We start from the raw sequence: 19,484 nt of genomic DNA, 5'->3' as shown, positions 1-19,484 counted from the left end.
TTCACTTCATCGGTAAATTTTTCACAAACTTGTATGTTGAGGAAAGTTTTACAATGCAAAGTCTGATGTGAAATGTGGGTCTATACAAGATTTGGCAGGCATGTTATTTGCTGTCATTTTCTGCTTATCTTCAACATGTTATTAGGCTTAATACAATCAATTCTGCGCTGATAATAAAGGAACAGGAAGTCTATGTTAAGAAGATAAGTAGTATTTTTGTTGTCCTAGTTTTACATGAGCTACTCTTATTATCTTGACAACATATAGAGATCTTCATGCATGCATCTAGTGATGGCATGCATCTTTTCTCTGTTTTCATTTTTCTCCTTGATGACAGTGGGAACATATTTATTTCCTATGTAATCTGAAAGTGACAGCAGGAGCACCACCATGCATCTTTTGAATACAAATTCTCTTTCCAATGCATCAATTGCAGGAAGGGTGCCAAACCTGTGGACCCAAATCCTATTAGTAGTGATCTCATGCATTGTTTTTTTTTTCTTCCACTTGCATCCGTGAATTGATGCAACTGTATAAACTGTAATTCCTTGATGCCTATCATCAAATACCAAGTTACCGAAGAGTGCACTAGGGTTCATCCCATCTGCTCAGCAATTAGATGCTCTTGATTTAAATCTTGGGTATTGCATTACCTGAATTTGATAATTATAGTGCAAGTGAGAAGAGAATTAGAATCAATTACTCGTAGTCTGAGACTTAAAATTTGTATTTGGTTGGAGTTTCATTATTTCTGTAATCCTTAGAAATGGCTAGAAATATTATTTGGTTGGACTCAAAACTACTCAAATTAGGAGTCAAGGCTGTGATTAGGCCGATTAGCTAACCATCCTGAATAATTTTAATCATTCTATCAAAAGAATAACTTTAATCATTAATATTCACCCCTAATCAACTGACCAGCAAAAACTTTTACTCGTTATTTGATTGGTATTTCCATAATAAGCGGAATAAAGCTGTGAAAAAGGTGAAATAGTAAAGTGAAGGAGAGGAAGAGTTTTTGATGATTAAATTTATCTGACCCACTTTAGCCGATAATTTTATTTTTCCATTCTTTAATCAATATCCAAACATATTCCGACAATCCCTGCTTATCCGTCCGTCTACGATGATCCTGGATAGCGGTGCCGGTAGGTTTTCTTCGTCCGCTATCGCCTCAGTCATACACATCCTGGAGAGCATATCCCAGGATAAACATCCTGACATGACAAACCTGTCGTATGCGGCTAAATAGCTATTCCGACGATCTTTCACTGCGGCCGGCAGTCGGACCAAGATTAATTGGAAACGGTCACGCGAATAAATTTAACCGGAATAGCGATCCAAACGAAATCTTGATCCCTCGGCACCTGAGACGTTCTTCAAACCAGGCGAGAAATGGCGACAAGCATTTCCATGACCTCCTCTTCCTTGATAACTCCGTCCAATTCCAATTCGCGGCGCCATCGTAAGGTGATCAAGCCAAATCGATTTCGAAAACTTTTGTTTTGTTTCTCCCCGATCCTGGAGTTCTGTTGAATTTTTAGGGGACTTGGATCTCCTTCTTTGATTCTTTTGGTCCAGACCTTTTAGAACTGCCATGGCGAGCTTGGATCAGAGAACTTATCCTCCAGGTGTCCGGATTTCGGAAGGAAACGGTGGGCTTCCTAAGGTCTCTTTGAGCTCCCATCATGGCAGGTCAATCGAGTTCTTTGTCCTCCATTTTCTGTTGTTGATATTGTTCATGATGTCTTTATTTCTTGGTTTTACATTGTTTACCGATCTGCCTCTTTTTTTAAGAAAAAAGGGGATACAGGATCCTGCAGAATTGTTAATGTGAAGATATGTGGTGCTGTATGCTCTGTTTATATGCTGTTTTTGAGTGTTGTGTTATCTTAATATCCTGGTTTGACTTTGGAATCCCTTTATTCTAACCAAAAAAAAAATTAGTTAGCACTAATGTGTTATGGATGGTTGGATAAAAGTAGTGTAAAATAAAAAGGAGAATTTTGTTTTGATGTAATTTGGTAAAGTTTTAGGTGTATTGAGTGTGTTTGAGGAGTGCTACAAGGTTCACATTAGAAATTAAGTGATGGACGATTTATTGAGATGGTGGTCAAACAAATCGAGAGCCATATATGGCCATTGTGATGCAAAAAGACTTGTTTACAAGTGGAAGCGTCTCAAGGTTTTTCCCCCTTTTTCATGGAGATGGAGGAGTGTTGTGGTTTCAGAAAAAACCACACTGATGAATGATGATGATTATGGCCTGTGAGATTAACTAGTGATTGGAGGAGATGGATTTAGTTATATGAAAGTGAAACAATCAAAATAATACTTTTGCACACTAGTGATTGATCCCCCTCCTATACACTACTGTTGATAGGCTGTTTTTTATATGCAGTGAGGCAGAGATTTATCTCTTTGGAGCCTGTGTCACATCTTGGAAGGTTTCAAATGGAAAGGACCTCCTCTTTGTTCGTCCAGATGCAGTATTTGATGGGAAGAAACCTATCAGGTTATATATGACTTATTTTTTTGTTGTAGCTTCAAAATGTTCTTCTATTGTAGCTTCAGCATTCTCTTTTGTTGTAGCTTCAAAATGTTCTTTTATTGTAGCTTCAGCATTCTTCTTTATTTTTTATTTGACTACTCTTTTACTCCCTACCTTATGTTTTTTCTTAATAAGAAGTGCACTTAAGTTTCACTTTTTAGCCTTTTATTCGTGAGGTAGGCAGTTCACACACATTGTTGCAAACATTTGGAAGATGCAAAATGGGTTTCAAGTTTCAACTATTTTTCAATTTTTTTTTCTTTCATTGAAATCAGAATCACAATCATCTGGCCATTTCTCGACCATTTGGGTCAGCTTTATGGATCTTCATTCTCAAAGTATTCCTATCTACGGCCGCCTATGATATTATTTCAAGTTTCTCCATATCCTTCTTCACAATCTCAATCCATGTTAATTTAGATCTTCCTCTTCTTTTCCTACAACCTCCAACATAAATATTCTCATGGTTTAGCAAGCCATATGCTGTCACAATTTCTTGACAAATCTATTCAATTTTATTTTGTTTGTACCTACTTGAATAAGGCATGAACTAATGATTTCTTGATTTATGTTTGGAACCAGTGGAGGAATCCCACATTGTTTTCCGCAATTTGGACCTGGTCCTATGCAGCAGGTATGGTTCAGATTTCTAAACTTGATTTTAGTTTTTCATAAACTAACTTTGAGGTGCATGTATTAAAAGGAAATCTGTTATTTTTTTTATTTCAATAATGTTAGTGACATGTTGAAAATACATGATTGGCATGTATAGAAGCATTGGAAAGTTTTGAAAAGAATGGTTACATCAGGAATTCGAAAATGTTATCTGGGGTTAGATTCTATAGTTTTATGATTTTTAGCATACCTTGTAATTACTCAGGGTTGGGTTCTAAAATGTCGGCCAGATTTTTACGTGATTCGGTCATATTACAATTTCTGATATTTTTATAATGTTCAGAATGAAAGCCTTATTTTCAAATTCATTTTTCTGATTGAAATTTGCTTTTCATGGTTAAGAAATTCTAAGTCGGATGGAAAATGTTTAGCTTTACCAGAGCATGAGATCCCAAACAATGGCAAAAAGATGATATAACATTGGAGAGCGCGCGGGGGGGGGGGGGGGGGGGGGGGGGGGGGGGGGGGGGGGGGGGGGGGGGGGGGGGGGGGGGGGGGGGGGGGGGGGGGGGGGGGGGGGGGGGGGGGGGGGGGGGGGGGGGGCCGGGGGAGGGGGGGGGGGGGGGGCGATGCTGCAGAAATTGTTCTTTTACTTTACCACTTTTCTTGGGGAAATTGAGAAAAATAGCCTTAGTAACTGGCTGGCCCCTTTTGTATTACATCATATTGCTATATTGCTTTTGTGATGACATGTAGCATGCATATAAGCATTAATTAACATTAAAGAAGCGCAAGAAATATATGAGATATTTAAACTTTATAGGTAGTTTGCCTTTGTTTTTGGCACATATAGGTAATTTTCCTTTAACAAGCTTGGCATGTATTATGAAATGAATGTTTAGTTACGTTTAGTGTATCATTAAAGAACTAGATGATCTGTTGTCTATATTCATTGCTTAAGCTATCTATGCTAGTTGTTTCCATTTGTCAAAACAACTCATTATGTTGATTGCCTATCACATTGATAGAGTCTCCCTAGGTGACTTGTGATTTGTCTGCAAAAATTTCCTATTTAATGTGCCTACAATGTCAACCACACAACCAGGCCTTGGCTTTGCCTTTCATCCCTAAAGTATGTCCAGTTGAACTATTGGACCAAATGTTAATAGACCTAATATGTACAAACTAAGCTGCGGGAAAGGATCTATACCTATTAACCTCTGTGTCTGCATTTGGGATGCGCATAATGAGGAAAACTGTACCCTGACCCTAGCCAACAGCGCCTATATGGACTTTTAGCCATAGAACAACAAAAACATGACTATAACAGGTTTCCTGACAATTTGAATAGATCTTACTAATCTTTAGTGGCAATTATTTCTATTAAAGGATACAACTATATGCTTCAAGGATCTGTCTTAGACCTACCTAGGACTCAAAGGGGCTCTCGAAGTCTTTCATGCCCTTCCGATGCCGAGAAAAATAACCAGAGTACTATATGTTCTTTTTTCACCCTTTTCTTCTTCTTCATTTCCTGTCCTTTTTGTGAAAATATGAAAACTTTTGCTTGACTGTATCATGAAGTTTGTGCTTGCTGTTTCTCCCCATCTACTCTACAACTATGTACTATTCACCATGAGTTAGAGAAAAGAGGGGCATCAAGCGCATGAGTATGTGTGTGTTGACGCACAAGCAATCATATGCTTGTAGTGGAAGCTCTTATTAGAGCATATTATGTATTCCATTTTTATCATTTGTCTTGATAACACCACCACTTTTTTTCTTTGTGCATTTTGGTCTATCACCTTCATGAGTAAAAATGCTCAGGGTTTTACCAGTTTGCTTATGAAGTCGGTTTCTCTTTAACTGGAAGGTAAACTTAGATAAATTAGCCCCTGTTAAAAAGAAAGAAAATAATTAAACCTCAAGGGTAGATTATTTTTCAGCACCAAACCAAGGATAATTATGAAAGCCCCTTTTAACATCATATTCTCCCATCATCATCATCCAATACTAAGCCACATGTTTACAGTTTGGCTACAATCTGGTTGTTGACTTCTTACTGATCATGCGGTGGACTGGGTTGTCCTCACATCATTAGATGTTTTTTCTTTTGGCAAGCCAAAACTAATTTGTCCCTCTATGGTGGATTCTAGTAATAATTGGAAGCTCAATAAACAAGGGTCTTGAGTTCAGGTTATCCAATGCTGGTTCTCTCCTGACATTTTGACTTCTATGATATTTTGAATGGTGATGCTAGAAACATATCTTTAGATCTCTAAACAGATCGACTTTAGATCAGTTTCTTTTCCTCGTCCATTGATTAGAAGTTTATAATCTTGTTTGACAGCATGGATTTGCAAGGAACATGAGTTGGTCTATTTCTGACTCACACAATGTTGAAGGGGATCCTGTTGTAACTTTGGAGCTCAAGGATAATCTCTACAGTCGCTCAATGTGGGATTTCAGCTTTCAGGCTTTATACAAGGTTAAATTAATCTTATGTCCCAACCTTTGCCATTCACTGCTCTTTTACATCCTATCACTCTGAAATACAGAAATCTATGTATCCTTTATTACATAGTTCTCTCTACTATGGATATTTATGATTTATAGTACAACTCTTCTTTTTTGTTAAAAAAAATACAATATTCATATTATATTTTGTTTGTCAATAATCATACGAACATATTATCACATGGGTGATGGGGCCAGAATCACATAGGCATGTCATGACTACCAAACCAAAGACTGAGAGGTGATAGCACCAAGATCTAAGACATGGCATATAAATGGGCAGATGCATCTATGCATGCATGTTCTATGTAAACTAGTTCAAAACAAGTAGTTTTGTCAAAAGTTGCCTCCATGCTTGTGTGTGTTATATGTGACAAACTTAGTATTTAGTATCATATATGCATATTTCTTATACTCATTCATTTATTCAATATATGCATGTGCAGGAATAAAGGGCTCGTTTGGTTCGCGGAAAAAGAAGGGAGGAAAGTGTGGTCAACGGGAAAGTAATGAAATGCCTCTTGTTTGGTTGGAGTTTTCAAAGGAGAGAGATGGAAAAGTTGTATTCCCATGGGAATATGATTTCCACATTTCATGGAAAAGTCTTTTCCATGAGAAACATGGGAAAGTTACTTTCCCGCCTCTTTCCCATGAGAAACATGGGAAAGTTACTTTCCCATGAGGTAGGAATCACTTTATTTTTATTTTTTTTCCAAAAAGACCCTTCAGCATTAAAGAAGCATTAAAGAGGCATTAAATACCTAATTTTTATTAAGGGCATAATAGGAATTATACACAACTTTTCCAGAAAAGTGGATGGCCAACCAAACATAAGCACTTTGAAAATTTGTCACTTTTCCATGGTCAACCAAACATGCCACAAGCACCTTCCTAGGCATTCTCTTCCTAGGAATTTGTTTTCCAGAAATCATATTCCTAGGAGGAAAAATGCTTCCCGCGAACCAAACGAGCCCAAAAGGAAAAGTGGGGATTGTATTTTCAAAAGGTGTTTGGTGTGAACTCTGCCGGGGAAATAAGGAACCATTATTGGGTTAATGGAAATCCAGTATCCAGTATGGATGCAGAAAGGTGGACACTAAGACCAAATTGAATATCCATAAAGCAACTAGAACAATTTGCCAGCTAGCTTAGTTGTTGAGATTTTAAAGATAAACATCATATGATGGAAAACATGGTCAATGATGGAAAACAAGGACACGAGATGTATTTTGGAATGCAAGAACATCAAAATAAAAAAAAATGGTGGTGAAAATAGTAAGTATAAATATGATGCAAAGCTTGGCTTAGCATTAATGGGGGTTAAGATCATGGCAAATTGATTTAGATATTATAGATGTGCGATGACTAGAGGTGGCCAGGAAGGACTTAGATTTGTTAGAAAGGATTGAAAGTGTAGGATGGGACCTTAACCCTGCATGGAAGTTATAGGAAAAGATTTTACAAATGTTGGTTTAACTAAACATTTAACTCCAAAGATTTTTAAAGATGAGATAAAAGAGAGGGAAAATCTGCATAACTTGTCCTCAGGTGCGATCCTCCACAGGCAATAGAGGATTTCTAGCTTTTATAATATGCCAATTCTATAAGTATCATTATTTTAAACATTATAAATCAGCAATAATTGATGATTTATAGGCCATATATTAACAATATTGCAACAATGAAGTTGAGGGAAATTTTTTGGTACTATGATGTAGATAGGGTGAGTTGTTGACAGGGGTAGATTCTTGGAATTTGAGGTGAATTACTGATTAGGAGCAAGGTTTGCCGTACCGATGAGTATCGCTCTATACCAAGCATACCATATGGTACTAGTACTGAACCAAAACTCAAACAGGAGAGAGGTATAGAGTCTCGGGATGCCGAACCGACCCCTGTACTAGGTGTATCGTCACTGTATCAGCATGGTACCATAACATGGTCCAGCACCGAGATTGTAAACCTTGGTTAGGAGTATGTCTTATTGTTGTCCATATGGAGTAGCTACTGTATTCTCTTTAATTTCTGAGGTATTTCATTAATCCTTTTCCTAGCAGCTCATAGTTTGTAGAAGGAATGATGCTTGTTCATTATTCGAGGCTTCACACTGATCACCGTAACACACCATTTTTCGAGTGTCAGCCAATGTTTTTTCCACTTCAGACAACTAGAAGTTTGAAAATATAAGATGAAGCACTTTTAGGTTTTAATGGCTGTTGGTAGCTTGAAATTAGTTATCTAGAGTAATGTGTTAAGTCTTACAAAAATTATTTCCCATCTCCTTAATAGCTTAAGCTTTCCGGGTCAAATGAAAGTAAGCATAATATAAGAGATAAGGTTTCTTGAGGTTGTGGGTTCAAATCCCCTCCAAGTTAGTTATTTGTTTAATTTTTTTGGTTAAAAAGAATTATAACTTCTTGGAATCTTTCTATCCTTCCACGTGTATGGGGTCTGTTAACAGGATGATCATTGGAATAGTAGGCTAACTCCTTCGAAATACAGTTGTAGTCAATGTCAATAATGGAACTGCAAAATGAGTTCTAAAGTGAATATACTAATTAGGTTTGCCATGGTTACATGATAATTTTCCTTGGCTGCATAGAATCTTTATTTCTGTAACGAATTCAAGGAAATTTTTAAGAATGCTAATATGATTGTATTAAGATCCAACCTTGTATCATTTGTGATTTGTTACTTACTTTGGAATGTTGGTTTCTTTGATCTTTATTCCATGATGGCTTACATTCTCAGTGTCAAAATAGTTTTTATTTGCTACGTTAACTTGTAAATAGGTAGAAATGTATCCTATGTGATTCTTTCACTTTGCAGGTTGTTTTTGGAGTTCACCTTTGCTTCATCATATTACTTTCCCATGCTATCAGTGATCTCTTATTATTCACAATATCCAGAAATTGATATGTAGGTCTCACTACACTCCAAGAGCCTCTCAACAGTCTTAACTATTACCAATACAGACAAGAAGCCCTTCTCTTTCAGCACCGCATTGCATACTTACTTCTGTGTAAGAACAAAATACCTTCAATTCATGTTAGCTTGTGCATTTGTTAGTTATTAACTTAAAAGTTCTAATAGCTCAGTCAATTCATAGTAAGCACTTCTAGTCGTTATTGCAGGCTTCTGTAACAGGAGCATCAGTGAAAGGTCTAAAAGGCTGCAAGATGCTGAACAAAGATCCAGACCCTTCTAACCCTTTGGAGGGTAAGGAGGAGAGGTATGTACCAGTTCCTTCCCAATTTATGTCCCTAATAATAGCTAAAATCAAGAAATCAAATATAACAAAGTTAGCATGACTCGTCATATAAGCATGCTCTTTTTTCTAGAACTGCTTGCTTCCAGGCATCATTAGCGGTCAAACTAAAAAAGAAAATTGGAGGCAAATTTATATGGATGCTTGTTTACTTGTGTATATCTGTATATGTCCACGTTCGTGTATGTGGTATCCATGGGCTTGTTCTATGTATTATGTGCATGTTATTGTTGTCTGTGTGTGAACACATGTATAAAGGAATGCATTTGTTTGTGTATGCACATAGATGTGTATTTAATGTTTATGTGCGTATATACGTGGAAGAGTAAAAGCAGGGAGGGTACCTGATGGCTTTTCAGTTCTAACCATTATTGTTGCAATTTAGGGAGGTGATCACTTTTCCTGGATTTGTTGATTGCATCTACCTTGATGCACCTAAGGAACTTCAACTTGACAATGGGTTGGGGTGACGTGATTACTATCCGAAACACAAAGTATGCACTTAGTTTTCTCCCTCTTATTTATTTCATTTAGTTTGTCATCCTTTTAGGCTATGTCTAAGCTTGCTAGTAATTGTTTCGTAATGCTTACTGCCTGTGCAGCTGGTCAGATGCTGTTCTGTGGAATCCACACTTAAAGATGGAATCCTGCTACAAAGATTTTGTGTGTGTTGAAAATGCAAAGGTGCTGACATCATATGTTCATATATATGCAAACTGCCCTATGGAATTGTTTGGCAATCTAACCTTGGTTGTTCCTCGTGTCAGATAGGAAAAGTCCAACTAGAACCTGAGCAATCTTGGGTTGCAGAGCAGCAAATTGCAATTGGTTGAAGCCAGGCTTCAGTTTTCCGAATTTGTAAAGCAATGAAGTGAAGAAAAAAAACAATAAGATTTTTAAATAATCGAAGCAAAATCAACAAGAAGACTGCTGTTTCCTTCGAGCTGTCCAGATGATGTAATTCTTATTGTCCCCCTTTTCTCCTTAAATTGATTGGCTTACGTACGCAGAAAAATTCCAATATTCAGCATCTGTTTAATTTTGAACAAATATAAATCATACGAGTTGAACATTTTCTGTACTCACCAATGAAATAATATAATATTGGTGCTTGTTTTTGTTTACATGGTAGGGATATCTTTTTAGTCATCCTACTTACACGAGGCTGGAGATAGGGGTGGCAAAATATGACCCGACCCGTATTCGAACAGGTTTGGGTTTGGCCTAAACAGGTTCGGGTCATAAACAGGTCGATCCGTTTAACCTGTTTATTAATTGGATCAGATACGGATTTTAGATGTCCGACCCGTTTAACCCGTTTAACTGTTGGGCTGATAGATAAGGGCCACAACCCACAAAGCCCAGGGTCGGCCCAACTTTTTGCCTCAGCCCGATTTCACCGCATCGGCCCAATTACTCTCCGCCTCCGCCCAACTTCAGCGCAAGGTAAGGTCCAAATCCAACGTCCTGACGGTTCGTCCGCGACTTCTCACTTCTCCAGGTCTCCTTAGGGGGTGTTAGGGTTTGCCGTTTGTGCACCGCCCGAGCCCTATTCCTATTTCTCTCCCTCTCTCGAGTCTCTTCCCTCTCCTCTCCTCCGGATTCTTCGCCTCCCGAGCCCTCTCCTCCGGACGGACCGGACCTTCGCCTCCCGAGCCCTCTCCTCCGGACGGACTGGACCTTCGCCTCCCGAGCCCTCTCCTCCGAACGGACCGGACCTTCGCCTCCCGAGCCCTCTCCTCCGGACGGACCGGACATCCCCCTTGCTGACAACTTCCGCCTCCCCGTCGACGGCGACCGCGGCGACTCGACGGGTCCTGGGAACCAAGGTTGAAGTTGAACGGAAGAGCTCATAAAGAGGACCTGGTCTTTGGATTTTGTTTGGCTCCCGCCGCCTTCCCTCTCATCTACGCGAGGTCAGATCCTCTGCTCTATCGAGGTAAGAAAGATCCTAGCTTCTCCTTAGTTAGGGTTAGGGTTTATCCTAGCTTCTTCTAGTAGTTTCTTGTATTCTCTATGGGATCTGAAATTTTGGCTCTGTTTCCTTCATTTATTTTTTAAAAAAATTCTTTTTTCGTTTACAAATTTGAGTTCTTTGTGGTCCTTTGAATGCTTTTTACAGATCCTTTGAATGCTTTTTAAAAGAAAAGTATTTCTCGTTTACAGACCTTTGAATGCCTTTTGGTATAAAGAGTCCAGTAGTTCTTGTGGAAGATTTGGAGGTTTTTCATTGAAATATCATGGAAAGTTTACATAGATTCTGCACGAGAATAATTGTTTTTAAGTAAGATTTTTTTCAATGCTTTTTAAAAACACAAGATGCATGCCGTCATGTCATACAAAATACTGTAGTTTTCTTATAATGAGAGTGTCATTTTTGTGCTGTTAATAAAGTTTTCGGACAGCAGCTAATATTACTTGCTAGTTGCTAGCAACAAGCATACCCAATAAAATGGCATGCTAGGTCTGCCTTTGTGCTTTTGGTCTGTGGACATGTTTTAAGCTACATTTGTACTACTCCATTGTTTTGGTTAAGCAGTGTAACAAAGAGTACTTGCAGCCAATTTGACATGAAAAACCTTGGGCCCATTTGTTTTGTGGCTTTTAGGTGCTACCTCATTGTTGGTTCCATCATGTCTTTTGGCTAGACATTGCTTCTTCAGTTCATGGAGTCAACTTGCTGTCTTCCTCTGCACAATATTTTGGTATTTCATATATTCCAGAAACTTCTGGACACCATTGTTTTGAGCTCTCTTATTGCCAACATGATATTGATCTCGAACCATCAATTATATTACTCTGTGCTTGTAGTATGCTTGTGTTTTCTGGAATAACTTGCAATAGTTCAGTTATGAGAGAATCAAGTATTCCTGAATCAATGCTCTTTTATTATTTAAGTATCATGCTTAATTTATACTTCCAAACTTGAATCATGCCTTATATCTTGTTAATATTGCCTCTTGCTCGCATGTGCAATTAACAGACCATGTGTAGAAGATGTTGTGGAAAATCAAGGAATAAGCATCTTTCTTTTAGCTAATCATTTTCTTTCGAAATTGGTATTCTGATATAATTTTAAATTATATGATATAGATGGATAAACAGTTCGTGAATATAGAGTTAGAGTGTGATGGTGATAGGGCAAATGAATCGACGCCCTTAGGTTCTAACTTAGTTGTACGCGACTCCACACATGGAAAACGTAAAAGAAAGTTGGCTTCCCCTATTTATCAATATTTTCATATAAATGAAGCAACTGAAAAATGCAAGTGTATAAAGTGTGGTGGCAAATATTCATTTGGTGGTAAGGTTGGGACCGGAAATCTGAAACGTCATTTAGAGAATTGCAAAAAGAATCGTGACATAGGACAGATGATCTTATCACAAGCTCAAGGGTCCATATCAATGTGTTCTACTAGGTTTAATCCTGATAAATTTCGTGAATTGCTAACACTTGCAATTATTAAGCATGATCTACCATTTCAATCTGTTGAGTATGAAGGCATTAGATCTTTATTTGCTTATGTTCGTGAGGAGGCCAAGTTAGTATCAAGGAATACTGTAAAGCCTGCTTTGTTGAAATTATATAAAAAAGAGAAGGAAAAATTAGTATTGTGGCTTCATTCAATTACTTCTAGGATAAGTTTGACTTTGGATTTGTGGACCTCCATTACTACCGATGGGTCTTTATGTTTAACTGCCCATTTTATTGATGATGAATTGGTGTTACAAAAGAAAGTTCTTAACTTTCGCTTCATGCCTCCTCCACATAATGGCATATCTTTATGTGAAATAATTTATAGTTTGTTGATTGATTAGGGGATTGAAAAGAAATTGTATTGTATGACTTTGGATAATGCATCGGTAAACATCATTGACATGCTAAAGATCCAACTTAATTGAATAATGCACTTTACTCAGATGGTGAGTTCTTTCATATCCGATGTTGTGCTCATATTCTTAACTTAATTGTACAAGAGGGATTAAAGGAGATAGATGAATCCATCTTTAAAGTTCGTGAAAGTATTAAATATGTGAGAGGTTCACAAGTTCGGAAACAAAAAAATTTTTGGAATGTGTTAGACAAGTTTCTTTGGAAAGTAAAAAAGGCTTAAGGCAAGATGTTTTTACAAGATGGAATTCAACTTTTTTGATGCTAGATAGTGCTCTCTTTTACCGTCGTGCCTTTCTCCATTTGAAATTAAGTGACTCTAATTACAAGCATTGTCCATCTGAAGAGGAGTGGGGTAAAGTTGAGAAGATTAGCAAGTTCCTACAATGAAACTCAATCAACTCAATGCTCGGCCAATGTTGAATCCAGTTTATAGTGAGATGAATCATGATCATGGATACTCCTTTTTGGTTTTGGTTTAAATATGGATGTTGTTATAGTTTGGGACTTTTTTTAGTTTTGCTTTGACTGTGGATGGTGTCATTGGACTTAATGTGTTATGTGTGGTTTCTTTTGATATTTATAGCTATTTGGTAGTTTCTTTTGATACTTCATGCTATTTTTCCCCTGAAAAAAAAACTTCCATGATCTAGGCGTGCCATATGCTATTATTCTGAGTTAAAAGAAAATGCTTGATGTATGCAATGCTGTTTTTATTTTTATTCAATAATAGTCTAACTCTTCTTGGTGTAAGTTTTCGTTTGTTGTGGGTCCTTCATCATTGATACAATAACTAACTGGTTTGGGACCCAAAATTTTCTAACTTGGACCAAACCAGAAGTGAAGAGATTGTAAGTTTTTAGACATTGCAGTGTGGTGGAGTTAGTACCTTTCATTAAGTTATTTAAAGGAAATCATTTTAAGGTAGCTCTGGCCCATGTGAATTTTGATTCATGTATTTTGCTTCAGTTATTTTAAGGGAGAAGAAGCGCAATTTTACTGAAACCATTGAGCTACAAATTGGTCTGAAAAACTATGACCCCCAAAAAGATAAGCATTTCAGTGGATCTTATGTTTACCTAATATGATTTTTAATGGCAAACATCAAAACAAATAACTTGTCTAATGCATTTGTATTCAAATCCTGGTTGTTCTTCTATTGGCTATGGAGAGGCAGAGGAACTTGGACCTTTCTTAATGCAAAAAGGTGTGCCAGAACTCAAATTCAACAAGCATTCTTGGAACAGTGGCAAGGCGAAACAAGATCAGAAAAATGATCTGCATCTGCATATTATTATACTGGTAAGCTCATCAATTTATTAATTTCTTGATTCGATCAGATCAGATCAGAAAAATAATCTGCATCTACATATTATTATATTGGTAAGCCTGAGATTTGCTGATGGGGCAGCATCGATGAAGATACCTCCAGCGAATTATCTGATCATTTCGGTATCCCTTACTATTTACTTTTTTTATGGGACAGGTAAGAAATTTACAAAAATGACGGTATCTGCGTTGCTTTTTGATTGTAGGAGTATCACAATGCATGCTTGGGTATTCTCAATGGCACAGAAAACGAGCTGCACAGCAAGATAAATTTAATTGGAGTAGGATTCTTCTAATTTTGCCGACACTGGCAAGAAAAAAAGTAGGGTTGCCGTAGGAGATGATTCCTCAGATTACCATTGACTAACTTCATCCCGTTGCTGGACGATTGCAGATATATCGATGCTCGACCTCTTGGTTGTTTATGACAATGATAAGCAGCGGATTGGATGGGGCAGCGCACTGCAGCAGGGCTTTCAAGTCTGTAACTTACCGCTGGAATGATTACGTCCTTCTTGAAAGGGTTGACAATAAGACAAAGACATGAGCATCCATTCTCTGACTCGATGTTTGCATGCATACATGCATGTAGAAACATCCTACGTACGATTGTAATGTTTACAAGCGATGGCGCATGACAGGAGGATGGATGTCGAAGGTCTTTGTATTGGGGACACCAGATTCACACAATTCTGTAGAAACTCTTATTGCATTCTCCCATGTTGGCAGTACTACAACTACAACCACCCATTGATAATAGTTGTAAAGGTTACAACATTTGGATGGATCTGTTTTTTTGATTTTTTTCTTATGCTGCTTAATGTATAAAATAGGTTGGGTTTTGGGTTGGGCTAAGGCCTAAGGCTAACAGCCTAAGAGGTTATCTATTTATTAAACAGGTTAAACAGGTTTGGTTGGGCAGGTTAAACAGATCTAAACAGGTTAAAACGGGTCGGGTTGGGCAAGTTAAACAGGTCGGGTTGGGCAGGTTAAACTGGTTAAACGGTTAGGCAAACAGGTTAAACAGGTCGGGTCGGACTGAGCAAACAGGTTAAACAGGTCCGGATTGGGTTATCAGTTTATTAAACATGACAGGTCAGGTTCTAATTTCTGATCCGTTTAATAAACAGGTCGGTTCAGGTTTATGATTTTCTGATCCGACCTGCATGTGATCCGACCTGTTTATGACCCGATCCGACCCGATTGCTGCCCTTAGCTAGAGATAACCGATATAGGTCTATGATTTTGAGCGAAAGACCTTTTGCATTGCTTATGTAAAGTGGCATACATTAGATTGGACCCTATATAAATATCAAGTTGTGTTGTCTATACAGTGTCGCACATTTACATCCATTCATTGGTACATGCAGATACACATGAAAAACACACTCATATAACAATAAGCAGCCACCGTGGTAAAAAAAACATGTCATCTAGATGTTGCGAATGCAACCAGCCTAGTTGAATACCCCAAAAATCCAAGTGGTGCTACTTTTTGATATATTGTGTTCTAGTTGAGGGACTCGGAGCTTGTTTGGATATTCTTGTAAAATTGGACCGAAATTTTCTATAGGAATTGGACCTGTTGGCTTGTATAGTTTATCCAAATCCAGTTTAGATTCTAGCCTTCTGGCTACAGAAAGCAAAAGAATATCTATGGAAATCTCTTTTTTATATATGATTTGGGCCGGATGGAGTTTGGTTGATGCATGACCATGCTTAAATAGACGATCCAATCTATAAATTCTACAGAATTTTCAACCCAATTATATAAGAATAGCCCAAACAAACTAGCCTCAAGTCGTATGGACTCTGAAGGCCCCAACCAAACTGCCCAATTTTCAACGAGATACATATGAAAGCCACAATTTTCAACTCTGCTCCACGTAGCCAAGCAATACTTTTTGCTATCTTCACCAATAGTCCCCCGCAAGAGCATTGCCCATTCATCAAAACATGGAAACGAGTCCTATCGCGGCATGATTATTTTACAACTGTAAACCTCGCTGATGAGCTTGCTTACGACGTGGCAGTCGGAGCACACCCTGAGATTCTTGGACGATTCGAATTGTTGCCTCCTGGTTTAGTTCTAATGAATCCAAATGCAATTGCCAACTTCTCACTGTGGCAATATTATGTATTGCTGTTTCTTTCTCCTCCTCCTCCCCCAAATCCAACCAGCAAGTTTTCCAGTCAATGGTATGGAACAAATCCTTCTTTCTTCAATCTCCTCAAAATATTGTCCCACTCGAGATATATCTCTTCCGTCTGTCGGTGTGACCTGTCTCCCGCAACGAACTCATGGACACATCCACTCAGGCTGGTAGAACTGCATCCCGGAAGCTTTGCAGGCTCCCTTTTCTTTCATCAGTTCCTCACCGCCGCTGCTTCATCCCAGCATCCCTCTGCTGCAAGAATGCCGGCCAACTGTACATATCGCCCGCTTCGCTTCGGTTCTAAATCTATCAGGATCTTTCCTACGCGCCTTCCCAAACTCATAAAGTGTCTGTGAACTCGACAGGCATCGAGCAGTGCTCCCCAGACTGCAGCATTTGGCTTTACAGGCATCGTTTTAATCATCTCTTCTCGCTTCCTTCAGCAGCCCGCGCTCGGCCTACAAGATCAACCATACAGCCATAGTGCTCGACCGATGGGCTCATATTGCGGGTCTTTGCCTATTCTCTCAAAAATCGATTTTCCTTTCCTCAAGCCATTCCCGCATAACTACATGCTGTCAGGACTCCGGTGAAAGTGATACATTCGGCTTAATTCCTGTTCTCTCCATGTCGGCGAACAGATCGAGGGCTCTCTTCCCTTGCCCGTGCACCGCAAAACCGGCGATCATCGCCGTCCACATGCAAACATTTCTCTCCTTGGTATTCCTGAAGACGCTAGAGCTTCATCCAGTTCGCCACACTTTGGCATACATGTCCATGAGAACCCACCGCAGCACCGGATCCAATCCAATTTGTTTTCTTCTTTACGTAGGCGTGGATCCATCTCCCTTGATCCAGAGCTCCAAGATGAGCGCATGCTGTGAGCACACTGGCGAGGGCAACTGTAATCAGGTTCTATATCCATCGCCTGCATTTCTAGAAAAAGTTCCAAGGCTTCCTTACAGAAACAGTTCTCGCAATCATCCGTCGTCCACGAGATGATGTTCTTATTCTCCATCTGATTTAAATAATTCGCGCGCCATCTCAATTTTGCCACTTCTTGCATATCCATTGATCATCGAGTTCCAGGAGGCCGTGTCTCTGCATGGGATCGAATCAAACAGTTGGCTGGCCGAAAGAATGCTGCCCAGATTTGGCATAGACGTGGAGGAGAGAATTGGTGGTGCAAGCCTCCAAAGCAAAGCTAGTCCTTAATTATATGACAGTGGGATCTGTTGGGTCTCGGCTGCGGCCGATGGCAAGATTAGCACAGGCCTTGAGCAGAAGGGAAAGGTGTAGGAATTGTGTGGAATAGCTTCTTCTGCATTGCTACCGTTGGACAGGGCTCTGATCATAGTGTTCCACATGAATGTGTTTAGGATTCTGAATTCTTTCGAAAAACCATCAGAGCATGGATCAGGCTGGCCGGGCATCGGAGGCACCACACAGCGCAGCCCAGGGCGGCCCAATACATCTGGGGGCCCAAGGCGAATTCAGTAAATGGGGGCCTCTTTTTTTTAAATAATAATTTTTTTTAATAAATATAAAATATTTAAAAAAATGTTATGGAAATAGATTGCTGTCAAGTACACTATTTCAACAAAGATGCATGAATCTAATAAAGGTCGACAAAAAGCCTCTTCAGTTTAATATAAGTTCTTGAATGAAAATATTAAAAAAAATACTTAAAAAAAAAAGGGCCATGGAACTGTTCTTGCAATACTGTTTACCATGTGAAGCAAAGAGCAAAATAGGAAAAAGGCCATCCCATGGCGCTTCACGGCCAAAAAATTTGTCCAAAAAAAGTAGGGTCATTATGGAAAATTCACTCCATCTAATTAATAAAAGTCCATCCCACCATCTTCCCTTCAAGTGAGTACCCAAGCAGCCCCTGCAACATCACGGGACAGCAGCCATTCAACCCCCCCTCCCTCCTTCTCTTTCTCTACCCTCCTTTTCTTTGCTAAAGACCATCTCCCCCTTCAAGTGAGCACCGAAGCTGCAACTGCAACATCACGGCACAGCAGCCATTCAACCCCCTCCCTTCTTTTCTCTCTCTACCACCCAAGAGGGAGAAGAAACCGAGAGAGAAAATTAAAAAGATCTCACCCTCCAAGAAGTCCATCTCCAATCCCCTATCTTTCTTCCTGATGGCCCAGCTGGATCAGGAGTAATGTGAGGGAAGGAAAACCAAGACCAAAACCAAAAAAGAGAAGGGATGAAAGATAAGAGTGGCTTTCAGGTGTGTATGAAGCCAACCAAATCCTCCTCTCTCTCTCTCTCTCTCCACCCAAAACAAAACTACTGTCCCCCAACTTCCCCGATTGCCTCTGCAGGCCAGGAAACCCTCCACCTCCCTTCCATCAAGGGGAAGACTCGTAGCTACTTCTGCTCCCGGAGGCCTTCCATTGGCCCGGGGCCTTAGGCGACCGCCTCAGTCGCCTAGGGCTCGGGCCGGCCCTGGCGCAGCCAATAGTCTGCTAGCTGGAATGGCATCTAGAATGATGCCAGTTTTGATCATTCGGGCATGAAGTTGCTTTTGTTCTTCCTTTTCTGAACATTTATCCAGCGAAGGGATGCATTCTGCCTCTGGCTTCAAGGGGATATGGCTCGTAGGGGAGAGCAGCAGAGCTGACATTGGTTTCTTTGCCAAAAGGAATGCAGCAGCTTCTGAAAATGGAGTGCAAATTTTTTAAGATATGTATAGCCCATCCGTAGTATATTCTGACAAAAGGTGTAGATAGATATTTTTGAATTGTGAGGTGCTCTGTGGAATTGTTTGGGTAAGGTGGTTTTGCTCTCAATTTGAGAGGCCACCCTTGGAGTCCATCCGTAGTATATTTCAAACCGGCCTCAAGTGGGGGCTTCCGGGGTGATAGACTCGTGGTGGTTGGTGTCAGGTATTCCCGGACCCGCAATAGCTTGTAATATATCTCATTATTTTAATAACAAAGAGGTGCATTTTGTATATATAATTTCTTAGTTTACGAGCTACTGAAAAAAAAAAAAAGGAAAATGCATTGGTGTTTGATCTGTCTTTCCCAATTACTTAGATTGAAGCTTATCTCAGCTTGAGGAGAGACAATATTCCTGTACCATATATTGTAAACTTCATCATAGAAAATACTGTGAGTTCAAATTTATAATAAGACACAT

At 39.2% G+C, this 19,484-nt stretch overlaps 1 long non-coding RNA gene and 1 pseudogene across 1 annotated transcript; both read left to right on the top strand.

The window, feature by feature from the left end:
• Positions 1-1,117: 1,117 nt before the first annotated feature.
• Positions 1,118-10,064, top strand: LOC103722682 (annotated as a pseudogene).
• A 142-nt stretch (positions 10,065-10,206) lies between these two features.
• LOC113463783 lies at positions 10,207-14,452 on the top strand. Its single transcript, XR_005511485.1, has 3 exons — positions 10,207-10,890; positions 11,560-14,145; positions 14,379-14,452. It is a non-coding gene; the product is annotated as an uncharacterized LOC113463783 (long non-coding RNA).
• Positions 14,453-19,484: the final 5,032 nt, after the last annotated feature.

The sequence above is a fragment of the Phoenix dactylifera genome, chromosome 4 (assembly GCF_009389715.1).
Source record: "Phoenix dactylifera cultivar Barhee BC4 chromosome 4, palm_55x_up_171113_PBpolish2nd_filt_p, whole genome shotgun sequence".
NCBI lineage: Eukaryota > Viridiplantae > Streptophyta > Magnoliopsida > Arecales > Arecaceae > Phoenix > Phoenix dactylifera.
Note: the sequence above shows the minus strand (reverse complement) of the source record. Positions and strands in the feature narration are given on the sequence as shown.